General features: G+C 43.6%; 1 non-coding gene across 1 annotated transcript; it reads right to left on the reverse strand.

Moving 5' to 3' along the window:
- Positions 1–22,966: 22,966 nt before the first annotated feature.
- Positions 22,967–23,074, reverse strand: LOC140733836 (U6 spliceosomal RNA). The gene has a single exon (XR_012100392.1). It is a non-coding gene; the product is annotated as a U6 spliceosomal RNA (small nuclear RNA).
- Positions 23,075–24,014: the final 940 nt, after the last annotated feature.

The raw sequence follows: 24,014 nt of genomic DNA on the forward strand, positions 1-24,014 counted from the left end.
TCTGGCTGAAATAGTGCTATCCTTCCTGACACCTCCATTGGTGGAGATACATCTCTATCAAAGGAGGTGTAAGGTGCTCATTCCCTCCACTCGCCTCCAGGTCACCCTTGGGCAAGGTGTAGTGCCTGCTTACATGAAGCCATGGGAGCAGTTGGTTCATATCACAAGTCCTGGCTATGCAACCACTGATGCCAGGCAGACAATCTCTGAAGAGTATTGATAATGGCTGAGCTCACCCATCTTGTAAAGTCACTGCCCAGAAGGCAATGGAAAACCACTTCTCCAGAAAACATCATAGTGAAAGACCATGATTGGCCACATCATATGACACGGCACCATGATGACAAGTCAGACATATTTAATTTATATTAACTTGTTTCTCAGCCCTGGAGTGGTAGAGAAAAGTCTTTCACCCATTGCCCACATCAGTCACACATTCACATCTGATCCTATACAAATTCTATTTTGTACTCACCACATTCCCATCAAGCCCCTGCACATTCTACTGTGCATCAACATATGAGGGACAATTTACAGTGGCCAATTAATCTACCAACCTGCCCACCTTCAGGAGGTGGGAGAAAACTGGAGCCCCTGGGAGGAACCCACAAGGTCAATGGGAAAATGTGTGCACGCAAATGCCACACAAAAAGGGACACAAAAGGAGGAACTCAACAGATCAGGCTGCATCTATGGAGGGAAATGGATGGTTAATGTTTCAAGTCAAGACACTTCATTTGGTCTGGAATGAAAGGGGGACATGGCTGGAGGGAATTGGTGGAGCAAGTGCTGGAAACTGTGCTGCACAAATTGGCAGTGGGGCAGGTGCCCAAGACAGACATGTGACTAGGGCTGGAAGGCTGGGTAAGCACTTGGTTGAATAGCCTCATGCCATCTCCGTGCTCAATGCACAGTGAGGGCATAGAAAGAGGTTTTGCAGTGGAACAGCAAAATGGAGATACAAGAAGCACATTCCCTGTCCATTCCACTCTATGGCTGAGTTCCTCCGGACTTCCTTGCAGACTTTACCAATCACTACCAAATTTCTTTGATATGGGATACAAATTCACTCTTACAAACTTGAGAGAAACTAACTAAATATGCACAAAATACTAAAGAAACAAATTTTGTAGATTTTAATGTAAATCAAGGGTTTACATTGCAGATAAATTACAACACGAACAGCATGTACTATGTTTACTGTAATTTTAAATTTAAACTTGTAACTCATGTGCATCTACTGTGTAATGTTTACTGGAATTGCCCTGGACAAGGTGGATTGCAACACATTTGGGTCCTGATGAAACAAGAGATCTGGAATGATACTGAAATATGGAGACATGGATTTCTTTAGAACATTATATACCGGTAAGTCCCTCAGACTAGCTGACGGGACGGCACAGTAATATAGTGGCTAGCACGATGCTTTACGGTACAGGCGATTCGGGTTCAATCCCCCGTGTAAGGAGTTTGTACATTCTCCCCTTGATCTCGTGGGTTTCCTCCTGGTGCTCTGATTTCCTTCCATAGTCCAAAGACATACCGATTGGTAGGTTAATTGGTCATTGGAAATTGTCCCACGATTAGGTTAGGATTAAGTTGCAGGAATTGCTGGGCGGCTCGGCCTGAAGGGCTTATTCTGCACTCAAATAAATTGTTTGGTACGTTGCAAGATCTGTTTTGTGGAGTGCTTTGAGCATTGTAGGCTACGTTAACTGAGGGAGGTAGACATGCAAAATTGTAAGCAAGAGCAGTTTTCACCATGGAGTTTTACATTTTCGCAATCTCCTAGTGGAGGATTCAGCTTGCTTTTTCCTGCAACTGCCAGCAAATGACAGCACTGTCAACATGAAAACCAAAGAAAACACAAGCAGGAGTAAACCCTCAAACCTATTCCCACATTCTATATGCTCATGGTCGATCTGCCCCAGATGTCATCTCCTCTTCAGTGCCAATTTCTCATCACCCTCATTTTCCAGATCTTTCAGAAATTTATTTCCTCCTTAGATAGTGCCATTGATATAGCCTCCACACCCACCAGGAGCAGAGAATTCCAGCAATTCACCGAGTTTTCCACAGTTTAAAATGATTTTGTAACCAAGTCCTTCCCTTGGGGCACTTCTGTCAGTGGAAACATCTCAACATCTACACTGCCATACACCCTTAAGATCTATTATGTTTCAACAGCTCACCCCTTATTATTTTATGTAAATAACAGATTTTGATCTCTAATTTCTTTAGCTGGTCGTGAAAGGTCAATAATTTCATCCCAAGAATTGGCCTATTGAGTTTCCTCTTGCTGCCTCCAATGGTAATACATCCTGTCTCATCACCCACCTATGCCTCTGCAAACTGGTAAGCACTACGGCAGGTGAAGGTCTTACCAAAAAGCGCTTATTTTACTAAAGGTTCTCTTTGTCATAGCCATTCTCTTTCACAATAATGCCAATTTTTCAGCAGATCCAAGCTGCTTCTGTAACGTCAGACAGGCTAGAGAATGGGTACATCAGAAAAAGGTACATGTTTCTGCTGATCATTATACCCAGGTACATATACCAATCCCACTCAATAGCCTGCATGTCTTCCATATCTCCCTGTATTCTGCTCAATCAAGTAACTGTCCAGATGCCTCTTAAATATCACTATCTCCACCTTCTCTGGGCTGCTCATTCAGACATCAACTGCTATTTGTGAAATACTCCTCAGAACCCCTTAAACCCTCGTCTCTCACCTTTGCTTTAGACAACCCTACCATGTGAAACCGACTCCAGCTGTCTATCCTGTCTTTGCTCTTATCATTTGTACAGTAGTTCTATCATGTCACCTCTTAGCCACCCTTGCTCTAATGAGAACAGACCCATATGATCAAAGCTCTCCTTATAACTCAGACCTCAAATACAAACAACATTCTTGTGAATCTTTTCTGTCGCCTCTCTAGCTTAATCACATGTCCTGTGGTAGTGTAAAGAGCTACACACAATACTCTTATTTTGGCCTAACCAACATTTTATCCAACCCTTAATTACGTTTCAACACTTGTACTCAGTGCTTTGTCCAATTCAGACAAGTGTGCCATACACTTTGACCAATGAGGATATGTCATCTTCACCACCATGACTACCCGTGTTACTGTTTTCAGGGAACTACGTACTTTTACCCCAGTATCTCCCCGCTTCGGAACACTCCCCATGGCCCTGCCTTTAAGTGTACACGTTGCTCTGTTTTAACTCCCCAAAGTGCATCATTTTACACTTTTGAGATACATTTCTTTGCCCTTTTTCCAGATGCTCTATGTTTCATTGAAACATCAGACAAAATTCTTCCTAGTCATCCATCCATTTAAAAGCTACACCATCCAATCTATTTCCATGCTTTGGTTGACACAGCATCACGTTACAGAAGACGGGGAGCATTGTGGCATGATGCCATGACAACAATCTTTCCCCTGATGTCAACAAATAAAGAGCTGGTCGTTGACTACAGCAAGGAGAATGCGGGACATGTTCCTGTTTACATCAGTGGTGTTGAGGTCAAAAAGGTTGGGAGTTTCAAGTTCCTAGAAGCAAACATCACCAATATACTGTCCTGGTCTAATCATGTGGACATCATGGCCAAAGAAATGCACCAGTGCCTCTACTTCTTTAACAAGGCTAACGAAATTTAGCATATTCCCTTTGGCACTTTTTTAAAAAAATTGATGCACCATTGACATCGTCCCATCCAGATGATATCTGGACCTCACAAACTACCTCATCACAGCCTTTAACCTTGTTGCCTGCCTGCATCACACTTTCTCCAGGTTTATATACTTGCAATAAATGTACTAGACCCAAGAGGAGGTGTGGGTACGGCTGAGAAACTTGGAACTCTTTTCAGGAACAGTGAACAGGACGTCCAATGGAGGCCTTCAAAATGAGGTGCTTTGAAAAGACATTGCAAGGGAAACATTTTCATGATTAATTAATAAATTTTTTAACCATCGGCACAAGTGCAAAGGGGTGATCTCTTTTATGAAAAAGTTTTGTTTATGAGATGCTTAACATAAAGTAGTGAGGAGTACAGAATCCAGAAGCACTTTATGCATCTCAAAATATTTTAGGAAACTAACAAGCATCAAATTGGCTACCATTTTGTACATAAAAGCAATTCGTGATACAGAAATCTAAGGATACTGAGCTTTAGAGCAATGCAGAGTCAGCCATTATTTCAGTCACTTAATTGAAAGATAAGATTTGGCAACACCATCATATTTTGCTACAATTTTTCCTAATTTTTATCTAGATGAATGTGTTGGCACTTATCTTCAAGTGTGTTCTGAACTGCAGTAGACTTTGAATTCATTGCAAGGCACTGCCAAATGTTCATTTCTGTTATCTGAGATTTGATGTTAGTCTCATTAACGTTGATAGGGTTCCAGGAGTATCTACTTAATCATGTAGAGTTTGTACACCAGTTTAAAAAAGTCTTGGAGATGTGGAAGTTGCTGATAAATCTGGTATTTATTGCCTGTCATTCATTTACCTTTGAGAGAGTGCTAACAATCAGTAGTTTCTGAGCAGATAATATGCATTCCATGATTTTGACAATAGAGCAAGGATCAACTGGTGCCTTAGAAAAGGCCACCACCTAAACACCAATGCTCTCAACTGGAAAATTCTACAGTCCATCACAGGTAAGGCCCTCCCCACCACTGAGCACAGTGTTATTGCAGAAGAGCAGCATCCATCAGGGGCATCCACACCCAGGAAATTATCTCCTCTTGCTGCTGCCATCTGGAAGGTACAGGAATCTCAGCACTCACCACCAGGTTCAGGAACGGTTATTACCCCGCAACCATCAGGCTCTTGAATCAAGGGGATATCTTCACCCAACCTCACTTGCTGCATTATTGAAATGTTCCCATAACCTATGGACTCATCTTCTTTGACCTCTCCCCCCGCCCCCCTTCAGCTCATCCATCTATCTCCGGACCCAAGGGGTAGCCATGGCCACCCACATGGGCCCCAATCATGCCTGCCTGTTTGTCAGCTATGTAGAACAGTCCATGTTCCAAGCCTTCCCTGGAAATGCTCCCCAAATCTTCCTCTGCTTCATTGATGACTGTGTTGGTGTTGCCTCGTGCACCCATGCAGAGATTGCCAATTTCATCAACTTTGTCTCTAACTTCCACCCTGCCCTTAAATTCACTTGGTCCATTTCTGACACCTCCCTCTCCTTTCTCAATCTGTCTCCATCTCTGGAGACCAACTGTCAACTGACATCTTTTATAAACCTACTGATTCCCACTGTTATGTGGGCTATATCTCCTCCCACCCCATCTCCTGTAAAAAATCTGCTCCTTTTTCTCAGTTCCTTTGCTTCCGTTCCCCAGACATGGTCTTCCTTTTCAGGAAAGGAAAGATTGGGTTTTCCTTCCTTAGTATAGATACTACCCTCACCTGCATCTCCTCCATTTCCCAAACATCTGTACTCACCCCAACTTTCTGCCGCCAAAACACTGATAGAGTTCCTCTTGTCTTTAATACCACCCAATGAGCCTTGGCATCCAACACATCATCCTCTGCAACTTCCTCCATCTCCAAAGGGACCCTACCTAAATGCACCTTTATCTCCCCTCCCCCATTTTCCACAAGGATCATTCCTTCTGTGATTCCCTTGCCCATTTGTCCCTCTGCACTAATCTCCCTCCTGAGCCTTACCCCTGCAAGCAGCCCAATGTTAGCAAAAGGATTTGAGTACAGGAGCAGGGAGGTTCTACTGCAGTTGTACAAGGCCTTGGTGAGACCGCACCTAGAGTATTGTGTGCAGTTTTGGTCCCCTAATCTGAGGAAAGACATTCTTGCCATAGAGGGAGTACAGAGAAGGTTCACCAGATTGATTCCTGGGATGGCAGGACTTTCATATGAAGAAAGACTGGATCGACTAGGCTTATATTCACTGGAATTTAGAAGACTGGTGGGGAGGATCTTATTGAAACTTATAAAATTCTAAAAAGATTGGACAGGCTAGATGCAGGAAGATTGTTTCCGATGTTGGGGAAGTCCAGAACGAGGGGTCACAGTTTAAGGATAAAGGGGAAGCATTTTAGGACCGAGATGAGGAAAAACTTCTTCACACAGAGAGTGGTGAATCTGTGGAATTCTCTGCCACAGGAAACAGTTGAGGCCAGTTCATTGGCTATATTTAAGAGGGAGTTAGATATGGCCCTTGTGGCTAAAGGGATCAGGGGGTATGGAGAGAAAGCAGGTACAGGGTTCTGAGTTGGATGATCAGCCATGATCATACTGAATGGCAGTGCAGGCTCAAAGGGCCGAATGGCCTACTCCTGCACCTATTTTCTATGTTTCTATGTTACACTTGCCCATTCGTCTTTTTCCTCACCTCCATTCAGGACTGCCCAGTCCTTCTGGGCGAGACAAAACTTCGTCTGAATCTGCTGAGGTCGTCTATTGTGTCTGGTGCTTCCGATGCAGCCTCTGCTACATTGGTGAGACCCATTGTACACTGGGGCACCGTTCTGTCGAGTACCTCCGCTCCATCCGCCAAAAGCAGAATTTCCCCAGGAGCAAAACACTAATTCTGAATCCTGTTCCCATTCCGACATGTCACTCCATGGCTCCATCTTGTGCCAAGGCCATCCTCAGTGTGGAGGAGCAACCCCTTATAATCTCTCTGGGTAGCTTCCAAACTATTCATGCAGATTTCTCCTTCTGGTAAAAAGTTTTTCCCCCTCCCCCCTTCTTTTAATCTGCACTCTGCCTTTCATCTCTCCTCACCTACCTATCACTTGCCCTGGGTCCCCTCCTTCCTTTTCTCCTATGGTGCACTCTCCTCTCCTACAGATTCCTTCTCAAGCCCTTTACCTTTCCCCACACACTTAGCTTCACCCATTACCTTCCAGCTAACCTCAACCCCCTCCTCTCCCCTTTATATTCTGCCGTCTTCCTTTTTCCATTTCCGTCCTGAAGAAGGATCCCAGCCCATAGATGCTGCCTAACCTGCTGAATTCCTCCAGCATTTTGTGGGTGTTGCTACAGACTTTAAGGACTCTTCATATCACATTCTTGATACTTATTGCTTATTTATTTATTATTATTTCTTTCTTTTTGTATTTGCACGGTGTCATCTTTTGCACACTGGTTGAATGCCTAAGATGGTGCAGACTTTCATTGATTCTATAGATAGATACTTTATTCATCCCCATGGGGAAATTCAACTTTTTTTTCCAATGTCCCATACACTTGTTGTAGCAAAACTAATTACATACAATACTTAACTCAGTAAAAAATATGATATGCATCTAAATCACTATCTCAAAAAGCATTAATAATAGCTTTTAAAAAGTTCTTAAGTCCTGGCGGTTGAATTGTAAAGCCTAATGGCATTGGGGAGTATTGACCTCTTCATCCTGTCTGAGGAGCATTGCATCGATAGTAACCTGTCGCTGAAACTGCTTCTCTGTCTCTGGATGGTGCTATGTAGAGGATGTTCAGAGTTTTCCATAATTGACCGTAGCCTACTCAGCGCCCTTCGCTCAGCTACCGATGTTAAACTCTCCAGTACTTTGCCCACGACAGAGCCCGCCTTCCTTACCAGCTTATTAAGACGTGAGGCGTCCCTCTTCTTAATGCTTCCTCCCCAACACGCCACCACAAAGAAGAGGGCGCTCTCCACAACTGACCTATAGAACGTCTTCAGCATCTCACTACAGACATTGAATGACGCCAACCTTCTAAGGAAATACAGTCGACTCTGTGCCTTCCTGCACAAGGCATCTGTGTTGGCAGTCCAGTCTAGCTTCTTGTCTAACTGTACTCCCAGATACTTGTAGGTCTTAACCTGCTCCACACATTCTCCATTAATGATCACTGGCTCCATATGAGGCCTAGATCTCCTAAAGTCCACCACCATCTCCTTGGTCTTGGTGATATTGAGACACAGGTAGTTTGAGTTGCACCATATCACAAAGTCCTGTATCAGTTTCCTATACTCCTCCTCCTGTCCATTCCTGACACACCGCACTATGGCCGTGTCATCAGCGAATATTAAGGTCATTATTCTATTATGGATTTATTGAGTATGCCCACAAGAAAATAAATCTCAGGGTTGTGTATGGTGACATCTGAGTACTTGGATAATAAATTTACTTTGAGCTTGAACTTTCATCTGAACGCAGTATGCCAAATACTTATTGAAATAGATAATATGAATAATAAGGATTTCTGTTTATGTAGGATATACAGTAATTTGAACTCAGTCAGAGAGATACAACATAAATACAAACCCTTGGACTCTGACAATGCTGAACATCCCCCGCTCATCTGCACCAAGCATACATTAACCCTGTTCATGTGGAGATTTAAGATGAAGGAAACAGCCAACAGTTTCCTCAGTGAATTCACTGTTCCTGCTCCTCTTCAACCAATATCCACCTCCTTCCTTTCTGTTCCACCACTACTACGAGGTCCATAATTATAAAGAAAACCCAAAAGGAAAGAGGATTACATTGTCTTTTTATGTGATATTCCTGCATTACCCATTAGCAATGACAAGGTACATCTGCAGGTTTCTATCAGGGAGTGAGAGTGAACTTTAATCTTTGATAAGAGTTTAGCAATTTTGAAACTTCAAAATGAAACAAATTGAGATTTTTTATGGATTTAAGGTGGGGCTGTTATTCATGCAGAGTAAACAATAAATACCCCTTGCCTAGTGATGTTAAGACAAGGCAAAATTGAGAATTCCAGTTTCCCAAATGCATGTCAAACCCTTTCAAAGCTGAATGGTGTATAGATATTGAAGATCAGCAAAGTTAGAGGAGCGTTATTTAAAGATAAGGCATAATGCATGCTAGGATTGCTGAAGAACTGTCTTCAGTTATATTGTCTTGCTTTGTGGATGAAGTTGAGACATGAATTATTATTGGGATTTTTAAAAACTCCTCAGAATACTACATCAGCTTTTGCACAGTATTTACAGCACAGAAACAAGTTTAAGTTGAGGTCTCAAGTTCAAGCTTATCATCATATGCATTCTTACCCAGGGTATGGACGTCAAGAAAATTAACTTTCTTCAACAGCAGGACAGCACATTACAAATATAATCAGAAGAAAAGAGTCTTAAATTAACATAAATTATACAGAACTTGCATGATAAAATAAATAGAACAGCGATGCAAGTTGAGAGGGAGAAAAGGAAATATAGTCTAAGGTTATGTTCAAGAGTTGGCTGGCAGTGGAGAAGCTGTTGTTGAACCTTGAAGTGTGGGTCTTCAAGCTCCAGTACCTCATTCCAGATGGCAGCATTGAGAAGAGACTGACCCAAATGGTGGCAGTCCTTAATGTTGGATGTTGTTTTTCTGGAACATAGCCCCTTGTAGATTACCTCAATGGTGGGGAAAGCTCTGCCCCATGATGGAATTGAACTGAGTCCTGGGCACTGGAATTTCCAAACCAGGTCTTAACATAAATGCCCTTGACATAATTGATGGATGCTATCTACACATAGAAGCCGTAACGTTACTTAAAACAGATTTAAACTGAATTGGTGCAAAGATCAGTGTTGAATAGAAAAGTAGTGTGGTCAAGAATTTCTAGCTTATTCTTCAAGAAAATTTGAATGACATATCACAATCATAAAGTCAGCTTCAAAGGCAGTCCCTGAACAATGTGCAAATATTTACAGTAAGGCTGGATCACAACAGATCATAACAGGTGGAACGTTTCAACACAAAATACTGGAGTAACTCAGGTCTATGGAAGAAAATGGACAGTTGACATTACAAGTTGAGATCCTTCATCAGGACTGGAAAGAAAGAGCAGAAGCCCAAATGAATAACTGGGGGGGAAGGGGAGGAGGAAAAAAGTATGAAGAGTATGAGCTGATGAGTGATAGGTGAAGCTGGAAGGTGATAGGTGGAAGAGGCAAATGGCTAAACAAGAAGAAATCTGATAGAAGGCAAGAGACCATGGAACCATGGAATGAAAAGGCAATGGGGAACTGGGTGAGGAAGGCAAAGACCATGAGGGGAGAGAAGGGGTAAAACAGGGCCAGAGCAATAAGGGAAGACAGAAGGTGGAAAGGTGAACAGAAGCAGAGTGATGTTAGAGAAATCAGCGTTTATGCAGTCAGGCTGGAGACTGTCAAGGTGGAATATGAGATGCTGCTCCTCCAATTTGCATCTGGCTTCAGTGCAGTGCTGCAGGAGATCTTCTAATGTGCATTGGGTGTCGTTGATGCAGTGGGGGGCCAGACTGGGAGCACCAGAAACAATAAATGACCCCAAACGATTCAAGTGAGGAGCTTCCACATCTGGAAGGACAGTTTAGCATTTAGTGCTGAGGGAGGATGGGCAGGGGCAGTTATAACATTTAACAAGCTTGCAGGAATAAGACTAGGACAGGGATCCATGGGAAGGGACGAGCAGACAATTGGGTCATGGAGAGAATGATCCCTGTGGAAAGTGGGAAGGGCAGAAGAAGTGTGGTTGATCCTAGTGGAGGGATCCTGTTGGAGATGGTGGAAGTTGTGGATGCAGAGGCTCATGGGGTGGTAGGTGGTACAGAAAGTTGTTGCAGTAGTGTATAGCACGTAAAATGTCATGGATGTAAATGGGGGAGAGACTGAACCAATAATCAGTCTAAAGTTGAAAAGACAGTTTTGCAAACAAACAGTACCACCTATGGAGCACAGGCTGCTGGCCCACAGCATGGGCTGGTTACTTAAGAGCTTGTAAAATGATGTAGTTATGTTAATTGGGCCTGCATCAAACCAGACAACACTGGCCAAGTTATTAGTTCGTGGAAACTTGCAGACCAGACTGATACTATCACTTAGCACATCAGATAGCTGATCTGTCAATAGTTGGAAGATTTGTCTACTCAGAAAGTCATCCCTCGCAGGTTAATTTTGGATGTCTGGAATCTGTCCCTCGAGGCTTTTAGACCATGCAACAGATGTCATAAAGTAAGCAGGGGAAAGAAAAACAGCATAAGGTTAGAGAACAGCCAGGCTGGTTTGGAATCAAAGAATAATAAACAGAATGACAAAGAGACAGGATGAATAGAATCCATTCCTCTGCCTTTAATTTCTGTGGCAGATGACTCGTTCATCCACAACTCATTCATGTGTCTTTCTAGCTTATAGGAATCGTACCCATGCTTTGAAAATACTTTGTTTTAGAGAACATTTGTAATTTAGAAATATTTTATAAGATAGAAACCCTCTGAATTTTAAATGTGTTTTTTGAGAATTTTATCCAAATTTAAATGTGTAACTCTAAAACTAAATGAACTGTGTTTAAACCACTTTGCTAGCTGGAAGTATCTCCTCCTTCGTAGGGAGGGAGAACCCACCACACGAATAGCGAGTATCAGCAGCTAAACTCTCCATGGAGGATAAACACAGAAGTGATCTAGCCTTTGAAGATAATATAACCTCCCTTTAGTGAGGGTACATTAATGATCTGAATGATGGGGTGGTAAATTGAATTAGTATCATCTGCATACTTACTAAGATAGGTGGCATTGTGGATAATGAAGTAGGTTTTCAAAGCTTGCAGAGAGATTTAGGCCAGTTAGAAGAGTGGGCTGAAAGATGGCAGATGGAGTTTAATGCTGCTCAGTGTGAGGTGCTACATTTTGGTAGGAATAATCAAAATAGGACATACATGGTAAATGGTAGGGCATTGAGGAATGCAGTACAACAGAGTGATCTAGGAATAATGGTGGATAATTTCCTGAAGGTGGAATGCTTTTGGTATGTTGGCCTTTATAAATCATTGCATTGAGTATAGGAGTTGGGATGTAATGTTAAAATTGTACAAGGCATTGGTAAGGCTGAATTTGGAGTCTCGTGTACAGTTCTGGTCACCAAATCATAGGAAAGATGTCAACAAAGTAGAGTAAGAGAAGATTTACTAGAATGTTACCTTTGCTTTCAGCACCCAAGTTACAGAGAAAGGTTGAACAAGTTAGGTCTTTATTCTTTGGAGCGTATAAGGTTGAAGGGGGACTTGACAGGTATTTAAAATTATGAGGGGGATGGATAGAGTTGACATGGATAGGCTTTTTCCATTAAGAGTAGGGGAGATTCAAACAAGAGGGCACGAGTTGAGAGTTAAGGGGCAAAAGTTTAGGGGTAATCTGAGGGGGAACTTCTTTACTCAGAGTGGTAGCTGTGTGGAACGAGCTTCCAGTAAAAGTGGTAGAGGCAGGTTCAATATTGTCATTTAAAATATTGGATAGGTACATGGACAGGAAAGGAAGGAAGGGTTATGGGCTGAGTGCAGGTCAGTGGGACTAGGTGAGAGCAAGTGTTTGGCACAGACTAGAAGGGCCAAGATGGCCTGTTTCTGTGCTGTAATTGTTATATGGTTACCCATATCTACAGTATCTATATCAGATAGATCTGAGTTCAGCAAGCCCAATAACACTGTTAAGACATGTCAGGATTTTACATATTTAAAAGAATTCAGCTTTGTGGCAAATTGTAGTGATTACAAGCCAGGCCTGTCCAACCTCTCCTCATAAGATAACCCTCCTATTCCCGGTATTGTCCCAATAAACCTTCACATAAATGCTTCAATAATTTACTTCATTGCTTAACTAAGGAGGCTGATACAGTACACAGTCCTCCAGGTGTGGTCTCGACATTGCATTGTAAATTAAACATAACCACCTTTCTTTCATTTTTAATTCCCATCATAATAACATTGTCAACAATCCCTATTGCTTATTGCACCTGCAAATTGCCTTTTATGAACCACAAATATGAACACAAATATTTGCAGCTCATATCTCAATCTCACATCTATTAAATGAGCTCACTTATTATTTTTCCCGCCATACTGAACCTGGACAAATTCATACTATCCCGCATTTTGCTCCACTGGCTAAATCTTTCTCTGCTAAATTAACCTATCTGGATTTGATAGATTTGACACAGGAGGGAGATGCGTAGTAAATGGCAGCACAGGAGCATTGAACATATAGGGGTATCTTGGGGGTACAAATCCATGGATCCTAAAAAGTAGCTTCAAGGACAAGCAAGGAGTATGGGATTGAGTAGAAAAGATGGCAAGTCATCCCTTTGTAGTTTCCTTGCACCCACATGGCAACTTACAGTGCTTTCCTACCCATCACTGTGTCAGCAGCAAAGCCAGCAACCATACCTTCGGTCCTTCCATATGTAAATACTCTATGGGGTGCATGGGAGGGGGTAGCACCTTTAGATGGGGGGATCTTGTCGCACTTCTTGGAGTGGCTTGTCATCTATTGGTTCCTACCAATGCCCAGCTCTCACCTGTGGCTCCTCGTGACTGTTTGCATGCGACTGTGGCCACACCCCGGGCAACGGCTTCGACAGGCCGCCCCCGAGCTCGCTCTCCATCTGTGCCGGGTTGATGTCGAGCTCACAACTCGATCTCAAAAAAAACAAAAAAAAACACTGCCAGCCTGCACACGAGAGACAACTATATATTAGTAAGATAAAGATCCAAGCACAGACTGAGACAAATAACCCATGCATTTTGCCAACCAGAAATAGACCCATTAAGGGTTTCAGCCCAAAATGGCGACTGTACTCCCGCCCCCCCCCCCACCCACCTCCCCCAAAATCGATGCTGCCTGGCCTGCTGAGTTCCTCCAGCATTGTGTATAGACTCATTAAAGCCTACTTTCTGATTCCCAGCAACCAGCACATCTAACAGTAGCAATGGATTCCCTTTATTACCTGCATATACCTTGATGTGATACTTTAAATGCTTCTATAAATTTACTTCGTGATTTTCCCAATATTCATTTCATGTTGTCAAGAAACTGCACTAAGTTGGTCAAAAGTCACTTCATGTTGATAAATCAAGGTCGGCTTTTCCTGTCTACCTTGGACCTTCAGCTTCATTTAGGACATGCACATCGAAACATACAGTGAAATGTGTCATTGGTGTTAACAGCCAACACAATCCAAGGCTGTGCTGTGGCCTGGAGAAGCCCATAAGCATCACTACACATTCCAACACCAGGATAGCATCCCCACCATCTTCACAGAACACAAGCAACAGCAACAAGAGAACAGTAACAACTAACAGCAAACAAAACCCACTCCTCCCACCCTCTTCTCCATTCCTTCTAAACACACAGAAAATCCTCCAAACTGAGGACAGGCCATTTCCAGCCCAGCCTCCGGTGGATTCAGATGTTGCACTCTGACCTTCAGGCATTGAATTTCAGACTCTCCAATCACCCGGACCCTGAGCACTAGACCTTGAATTCCAGTCTCACCGTCTTGTGTACCTGGGGGTCGTGAGCCCTTGTGCCTCCTGCCCACATGGAGCTTTGCTCCCGGAACCTGCTGACAACTTGTTGACCCATTGACTAGCCCTCCTCACTGGCCCATAGGTCCAAAATCTGACCATGGACGTCCTTCGTCAAACTTCCATGCGGCTGGCTTCGGGGCACAAAGAACAGAGTGGAAGCCTACACTCCGGCCTGCCGTCCAACTCCCCACATCCCTGTCCCTAAACCCTAACCTAACCCTTAACTCCATCTCTGTCACCCAAAAAGCAACCAAGTCTGAACCACATCCTCAATAGAGACCACAGTTTGGTGCCATCTTGACTGGATATGCATCTTGAAGGAACTAGAAGGTGAGATGAGGCCAAGAGATTATATAGGTATATTAACAGCAGAAGGGTTGCTACAAAAAGAACATGTCCCATTAAAGATCAGCATAACCATTTGTGTGTGGAAATAATGGAAACTTAGTAAACGGGGGAAATAAGTGGTGATATATTGAACCACATATGGATTAGTAGGGAAGAGGTATTGAAGGCTTTAAAGTGCATTAAGGTGGATAAGTACCCAGAGCCTTACCAATCAGACCTTGAGGGAATTTAGTAAGTGCCCTGCCATAACATCTTTAAAACCTCTAACGGATTCCAGGTGACAGATGTGAAGCTAACTGACTTGCAGCTTTCTGTTTCCTTTCCATTTTGAATAAAGGAATTATATTTGCATTTTTCCCCCCAATTCAGTGGGACCTTCCAAATTTTAGAAAATTAAAACCATTGAATGGAATATCCAGGGAAATCAATGGACAAGACTCTTAGGCAGAGGATTTACTCACATTTGGAAAAGCAATAGTGGTAGTCAGCAAGGCGTTGTCATAGAGTTATAGAGCACAACAGCATAAAAGTGGGACATTTGGCCCATCTTGTCCATGCCAACCTGTTATTCCCATTGACCCACACCTGGACCATAGCCCTTCATAACCCTTCCATCCATGTACTTATCTAAATTCATCTTAAATGTTGTAATTGAATACACATCCACAACTTCTGCCGGCAGCTCGATCCACAATCATCACTGAGCAAAAACGATCCCCCTCAAGTTCTCCTTAAATATTTCACTTTCACCCTTACTCCTTGACCTCTAATTCTGGTCTCACCTAACCTTAGCAGTAAAGCCTGCTTACATTAACCCTATCTCAACTTTCATGATTTTGTATACCAATATCAAAGCTCCCCTCATTCTCTACGCTCCAGGGAATGAAGTCTGACCTTTCCCTATAATTCAGGCCCTCAACATCCTGGTAAAATTTCTCTATTACTTCAATCTTATTGATATATTTTCCATAGGTAGGTGACCAGAAATCCACAAAATACTCCAAATTAGACCTCACCCCGTCAACTGTGCAAGTCCTCCTCTAATTTGTCCTCCTAAAGTGCAGCACTTCATAGCTCTCTGGATTAAATTACATCTGCTATTTTTCAGCCTATTTTCCCCCAACTAGGATCCTGCTGCAAGCTTTGATAGTCTTTATCACTCTTTACTATACCCATAACATGCTGCTCAAGTTTATCATATCATCCTAATTATCAATATAGATATCAGCGATTGCTCCAGCATGATTACTGCAGCACACCTCTAGTCACAGGCCAACAAAGGCAGTCATCTTCTACCACTCTGGCTTTTGAATCCAACTTACTACTTCACACTGAATGGAACATGACTGAACCTTGTCAAAGGACTTGAAGTCCACACAGACGATGTCCACCACCTTTCCTTCATCCACTTCCCTCAAAGAATTATATGAGTGCATAGACATGATTCAGCACACCCAAAGCCATGTTGACTATTCTTACCCAGTCCTTGTCTATCCAAACACTTACATATCCAGTCTCTTAGAATACCTTCCAATAATTTCCCTACTACTGAGGTCAGGCTCACTGGCCTATAATATCCCAGATCATTCATACAGACTTTCTTGAACATCAGAACATTAGCTATCCTCTAGTCCTCTGGCATCTCACCCATGGTTAAGGATTTTTTTAAAATTTTATTTTTTTTTTTTAAATACTTCTGCCAGGATCCCTGCAATTTCTGCACTAGCCCCCACCCCCACCCTTCCCACAAGATCCATGGGCACAACTTAATAGGCTGAGGACTTATCCACTCAAATTTCTCAGGGCAAAGACATCCTCTTCAGTAATTTGGATATGGTCCATGACCTCACTACTGTTTTACCTCAGTTCTATAGACTCAGTGTCCATCTCTCAAGTAAATATTGATGGAGAATATCCACTTAGATCTCATTCCTCTCGACTCCATACATAGATATGTTACATTTACCACCCTTCAATCTTCAACTACTACTCCTGTGGTCAGTGATGATGCAAATATCATTACCAAATGCACAGTGATCTTCTTCCTCACTTCCCATCATAATCTTGGGTATATCCTGCCACGCCCTGAGCACTTATCATGTAACCATATAACAATTACAGCACGGAAACAGGCCATCTCGGCCCTTTTAATCTGTGCCGAACGCTTACTCTCACCTAGTCCCACTGATCCGCACTCAGCCCATAACCCTCCATTCCTTTCCTATCCAATTTTACTTTAAATGACAATACCATACCTGCCTCTACCACCTCTACTGGAAGCTCGTTCCACATAGCTACCACTCTGAGTAAAGAAATTCCCCCTCATGTTACCCTTAAACTTTTGCCCCCTCTCAACTAGTCCTCTTATTTGAATCTGCCCTACTCTCAATGGAAAAAACCTATCCACGTCAACTATCTATCCCCCTCAATTTTAAATACCTCTATCAAGTCCCCCCTCAACCTTCTACACTCCAAAGAATAAAGACCTAACTTGTTCAACCTTTCTCTGTAACTTAGGTGCTGAAACCCAGGTAACATTCTAGTAAATCTCCTCTGTACTCTATTTTGTTGATATCTTTCCTACAATTCTGTATCTACCCTAATGTTTTTCAAAAGTTCTAGCATATCCTTTCTTAACATCAAGATGTTCAAGCATGAGTCTGTTTTACACTGTCCTCACTGATTAATACTGAAGCAAAATATTAAGGACCTCCCTCATCTCCACTGACCCCAGACACGTTTCCTTTACTATCTCTGATCAGTCCTACCATCTACCTCTACTTGCCAAGTCCTTCTCATGCTCTCTTCTAGCTCTCCCAAGTCCTTGGTTCAGTTCCCTCCTGGCTACCTTGTAACTGTCTAGAGCCCTGTCTGATCCTTGCTTCCTAAACCTTAAGAAAGCTCCTTCCCTCTTGACTAGGTGTTCCACATCTCTTGTCACCCATGGTTTCTTCCTACCTCTGGGAGAAGATTAAAGAGCTTGAAAGCCAGGACATCCAGACCAAGAACAGCTTCTTCCCCCTGCTGCAAGGCTTCTGCATCAAATACCTCCTTCCCACATTATTGTACCTTAATTCTATTATTCTGTAATTGCCACTTCAGCATCTCCTCATGCACGGCTTCAGATTTACCCTACAGAATATTCATCATTCTGTTGTTTTGAGCTTGTTGCTGCATTTATTGTTGTATTTCTTATTGCCATGTACACCCTTTACTCTGAGCTTCACATAATCAAAGAATTTCATTGCACCCTGGTGTATTTGACAATAAACTGAACCGAATTGTTAACTTACTGGAATCCAAACAAGTTGGAGCCAGCAATCAGCACAACCAATGGCGACATCCTTCAGACAGTTCACAAATTACTTCTTCCAAATGTGATTCTACTACTAAGCTGAGTGCAATTGGAACCCATCATTTACATTCCGAAAGTGTTTTTGGACCAATTGAGTGATCTGGCATTCTGCTGGGCTTCAAGGGAGTTTGGTGAGGTTTGGAGTGGAGTGTGCAGCCTGAAGGCCTAGAAGCCTGGAGACGGGATGCAAGCCCATGACCTACACCATTGCTTCTCCCCAAATGAGGCTTCAAGGGTGCAAGCCCATAATGACACAATTGTTTTTCCTCTGATTGAGGCATCAAACAAGGCAGAAGTCAATGAGGATGAGCACAGAGAATGGGTGAGCGTTTGGCACCATCTGCCAGCATTTGACTGGTCTTCTCTCTCCTACTACCTGTGGAGGAAAGTGCAGGAATCTTGGGATATAGGTTGCAAGAACCAATGGAAGAGGCTGTGGATGTCATGGGGGGGCCTTTGAAGGCAGACCCAAATGCAAGACACAGAAGTACTAGGAACTCAACTGGGCTAGAGTTAGGGACAGGACACAGACTAGGAGCTGGGACAGGAACACAGACTTGGGCTAGGACTTTGGCTAGAAAAGCAGGACCTGGACAAGGAACCAGGAACTAGGAGCCTGGGTTTGGACTCCAAGCCAGAGACTGGACAAGGACCCAGAACCTGGGTCTTGACTCAGGCTCAGACCCCAGAACTAGGTGAGGACATGACATGGCTACAGGACTAGACATGGCTTGGGTTCTTCAAGGCTTGGTTACAGGACTGGACATTGATTTCCTGCACAGGACAAGGCCCCAAAGCCTTGATTTAGTCTTGGGAGCCTCAGTACTCCAGAGCCCCAGATTTGAACACAGGAACATGGAACACAGAGCCCAGACCCCTCCTTGGGAGCAGGACATAAGGCCAGGACCCCCTCCTTGGGAATAGGAACAAGGGCCAGGGCTCTTTCTATACCCAGTATACTGAACACAAAGAGACAGTTCTCCACTCAGGATAGCAGCAAATAGCATGACCTACCTAGTGAAGACATGGACACATAGACAGTGCCCAACAACAATAGACAGTTCACACAGCAATGCTCCAGTGGTAGAACTTGCCAGTAATACAGGAAAGGTTGCAGACAAAGTCTGCATGAGGGAAGTGAAAGGATCATTCCAGCAAATGAAGCAGAATCCAGGATCTATTTATGTAGCCAGCCGAAAATGAGAATCAGGTGCCTCAATCAGAGCACTCAACAGAACAAGGGAAAACCAGAAAACCTGGAATAAGGAGCGATGGACCGGACCGTGAACCGGAATGCAGATTTCACGGACTGGACCATGACAGTGGGTTCTTTTAGGGGGCTTTGAGGTTGAGGTTGCATGTGTTCCTGGATTCTGGCTACTCTTTTTATTGCTGTTTTTGAGTGGTTTGATCAAGGCGGTCTGGGGCGCCTTAGCAAAGAATACTTTTCCTTGCAGCCCACAGTAGGCCAGCAGCACGATGCTGAACCATACTAAACTGAATGCTACTGGATTCCTGGTTTGATACTTGATATTCTATGGTGTTAGCTTGCTGGTTATGACTTCAATGTCAACAGCGGTTTAATCATAACACCACTGTTGACATTGAAGTCACCAACCAGCTCCCACAACGACCCATGAAGGAGGACATGAGTAGGTCTTCTAGTATCAAAGAGGTGCAGACGGCTTACAAGAAATTGAGGAACAACAAAGGCCACTCAGCCTGATGGCATTCCAGCAGAAATCCTCAAAGAAGGCAGCACAGAACTTTTAAATCATATCCATGACCTGCTTGTCAGAAGATCCCAGCTGAGCTCAGGGACGCCCCAGAGGAACACCTGGCATGATTCTTACAGCACGTCAATTGCAGGAGAAAGCCTGGGAACAAAATCTCCCTCTTTATATGGCTTTCATAGACCTTTAAAAAGCACTTGACTTTGTAAATCGTGCACAATGATATGAGTGCAACAGTCATCAGCGACAGCAGCTCTGAAACAGCACCTTATAAGTTTGAGACTGGGGTCAAACAGGGGTGCATCATCACCCCAACACTCTTTGCTGTTTTCATTGCAACCATTCTACACCTCACAGGCTACAAGGAGCCCAGATTCTCTAAAGAACAGATGGGGGGGGGGGGGTGCTCTTTAACTTTAACAGGTTCAAGGCAAAGAGCTGAATCATGGAGCTCCAATTTGCAGATGACAATGCCATCGTAGCTCACTCTGAGGAGGATCTGCAGTGCACAATGGACGCTTTTGCCAGAGCGTACAAGCGTCTGGGACTTGATCTAAACATCAAGAAAACCCAAGTCCTGCACCAACCTGCTCCTGACCAAACTCCTAAACCTGCAAACATCCAAGTTGACAACATCCCTCTGGAGAACACTGAGCATTTCCTACATCTTGTCAGCTTCTTTCTTCAAGAGCCAACATTGACCTTGAAATAAATCGCGGGATAGTCTGTGCGCGTGGAGCTTTTGCCAGGTTGAGAAAGGGGGTTTTTGAAGATCGTGATATCAAGATCAACACTAAGCCCTGGTCTACAAAGCTATAGTACCCCCCTCCTCGTTATATGGAGCAGGGTCATGGACAACATACAGCAGACACATAAAGTCCCTGGAAACTTACCATCAAAGATGCCTCCAAAAGATTCTGAGAGTTAGCTAGAAGAACAGGTGCACTAACTCCAGCATCCTGGAAGAAGTTAACATTAACTCCATAGCCACAGTCGTGACTCAACACCAATTGTAAGATAGATAGATAGATAGATAGATACTTTATTCATCCCCATGGGGAAATTCAACTTTTTTCCAATGTCCCATCTGTACACCTGACTACCACCTGCCTAAACAACTCCTGTTCGGCCAACCCAAGGATGCAAAGCGCACTCCCAGAGGGCAGAGAAAGCAGTTCAAGGACAGTATCAAGACCCACCTGACGAAGTGCCACATCAACCTGACTGGATGGGAGAAATTAGCACAGGATAGGGAAAGCTGGAGAAGCACTGTCTATGAGGGGACCGCACAACTGGAAGTATACCTCCACCATGCCGCTGAGAATAAGCGGCTTCAGTGTGAGGAGAGACTGGGAAAGGCCCAGCCAGCTACATCCATCACCACTTCAATGACCTACACCTGCCAACTCTGCAACAGGTCTTGTGGATCACGGATTGGCCACTTCAGTCATCTCAAGGCCCAGGAGAGACCAGATCAACCACCAGGAAGAGAATCATACCCGACTGCAAGTGATCGCTGATGATGATAATGGTCCGCTCGCTCTTTGCTGTTTGCACGATTTGTCTTCTTTTTTTCACGTGCTGGGTGTTTAATGTTGTCTTGAAAATGTTCCATGGTGTTGCTTTGTTTTGTGACTGCCTATCGGAGGACAAATCTCACAGTTGTATTCTGTATGCATACCTTGATAATAAATGTACTTTAAATCTTTGTACTTTGGAACGCCATAAAGTGCACAACAGTTAAAATGTAGAACATTTACTGTTACCATTTTTGCGCAATTCTGATTTAGAAACATAAAAAAAACTACAGCACAATACAGGCCCTTCAGCCCACAATGCTGTGCCGAACATGTACTTACTTTAGAAATTACCTCAAGTTACTTATAGCCCTCTATTTTTCTAATCTCCGTGTACCTACCTAGGAGCCTCTTAAAAGACCCTATTGTATCCGCCTGCACCACAGTCACCGGCAGCCCATTCCACACACTCACCACTCTCTGTGTAAAAAAACTCACGCCTGACATCTCCTCTGTACTTACTTCCAAGCACCTTAAAACTGTGCCCCCTCATGTTAGCCATTTCAGCCCTGGGATAAAGTCTCTGACTATCCATATGATCAATGCCTCTCATCATCTTATACACCTCTATCGGGTCACCTCTCGTCCTCCGTTACTCCAAGGAGAAAAGGCCAAGCTTGTAAAGTATGCTCCCCAATCCAGGCAACATCCTTGTAAATCTCCTCTGCATCATTTCTATATATTTCCTTGTAAATCTCCTCTGAACCCTTCCTACAGTTTCCATTATTAATGTTAAATTGTATTTTATTCCATGATATCTTAAAATCAACCACCCCCTCTCTTGATTACATCATGGACGCCTCACCAGTACATGGTCAACCATTCCTTGCTGATTAGAATACTCACAACCTCTGATTATTGTGTTTATTCATTAAAAACAGTGTTGTATTTAACCCTGTGTGTCCAAACCTCAGTCTCAATATTATCACTTCCACCATCCTGCTCTCTCCTGCATTCATTTCTTTCTGGTAAAGGTCTTGGCCCAAAATGTCGACTGTCCACTCTCTTCCACAGATGCTGTCCAACCATGCCGAGCTCCCCCAGCATTTTGTGGGCATTGCTTTGGATTTCCAGCATCTGCAGACTTTCTTGTTTTTTTTAAATTATTATAGATGTCTTCCTGTTCTCTCTTCATTCCCTTGTTTTCTCTACATTTTTTGATTTCACTTTTAATAATGTTTTTCATTTCTCCTTCACTGTAATTTATTTGAATGCCCACTTCTGCATGTCTAGTTGCCTCCTTTTACTGATGTAAAGTCATAGAGAAGTACAACACAGAAACAGGCCCTTCGGCCCATCTAATCTGTACCAAACCATTTGAACTGCCTACTCCCATCGAATTGCACCAGGACCACCGCCTTCCACACCCCTACCATCCATGTACCTATCCAAACTTTGCTCTGACATTGAAATCAAGCTCGCACGCACCAAATTGTGCTGGTAGCTCGCTCCACACTTTCACGACCCTCTGAGTTTCCTTAAACATTTCGCCATTCACCCATTACCTCTGGTTGTAGTCCTTCCTGCTTGCTCATTCCTCCTAATGCCAACGTGTGCTGGAACTCACATGAAGCATAGACAGATTCCCGTCGGTTTAAGTCTAAATAGGGCTTGTATCATCTCATACATAATGTCTTGTAAATTAACGGAACGGCTTACAAATTTGCATATCATTGCCGTGCAGGTGCCATGCTAATCTTCACTGTATTCTTTCAATCTTGGTATAGCTGATGTGCTCCTGAAGTAAGTGCAACCTTCACCCTCATCAGTAATCAATTAGCCCACCTGCCAGGCGAGCCCTGCCCTCCATCATTGATCAGACAGCCTGCCTGTCGGGGGAGTGCCGCCCTCTGTCGTCAGTCAGTTAGCCCACTGGCCCTGCGAGTCCCGCCATTCATCGTTGGTCAGGATGACTACAAAGCGCTCGAAGTTTGACCTATTTGTAACTATAAAAATTTATTCATGCGACGCATGCACAATATGCTGGAAGAAGTCAGCGGGCCAGACAGCATCTGTGGAAAAAAACAAACAGTCGATGCCTCAGGCCGAGACTTCATCAGGACTGGAAAAAAAGTTGAGAAGAAGATGGGGAAAGGGAAAGAAGAAGTACAAGTTGGCAGGTGATAGGTGAAACTGGGGTGGGGGGGGTGAAGTAAAGAGCTGGGAAGTTGATTGGTGAAAGCGATAAAAGGCTAGAGAAGAGGGAATCTGAAAGGAGAGGATAAAAGTCCATGGAAGAAAGGGAAGAGGCAGGAGCAGCAGATGGGTGATGGGCAGATAAAGAGATAAGGTAAGAATGGGAAATGGGAATGGGAATGGTGAGGGAGGAGGTGTAATTACTGGAAGTTTGAGAAATCGATGTCCGTACCATCAGGTTGGAGGCTACCTGATGGAATATAAGGTGTTGCTCCTCTAGCCTGATTGTGGGCTCATCATGGCTGTAGAGTAGGCCATGGATTGGCATGTTGGAATGGAGATGGGAAGTAGAATTGAAATGGCTGGCTACTGGGAGACCTTGCTTTTTCTGGCAATTGGAGCGTAGGTGCTCGGCTAAGTGATCTCCCAATCTACCTCGGACTTCACTGATGTTAGGTATAAGAGGCCACACTGGGAACACCGGATACAGGAGGTGACCCCCACAGACTCACAGGTGATGCGTTGCTTCACTTGGAAGGACTGTCTGGGGC

This window comes from Hemitrygon akajei, chromosome 9 (assembly GCF_048418815.1).
Source record: "Hemitrygon akajei chromosome 9, sHemAka1.3, whole genome shotgun sequence".
In the NCBI taxonomy this organism is placed as follows: domain Eukaryota; kingdom Metazoa; phylum Chordata; class Chondrichthyes; order Myliobatiformes; family Dasyatidae; genus Hemitrygon; species Hemitrygon akajei.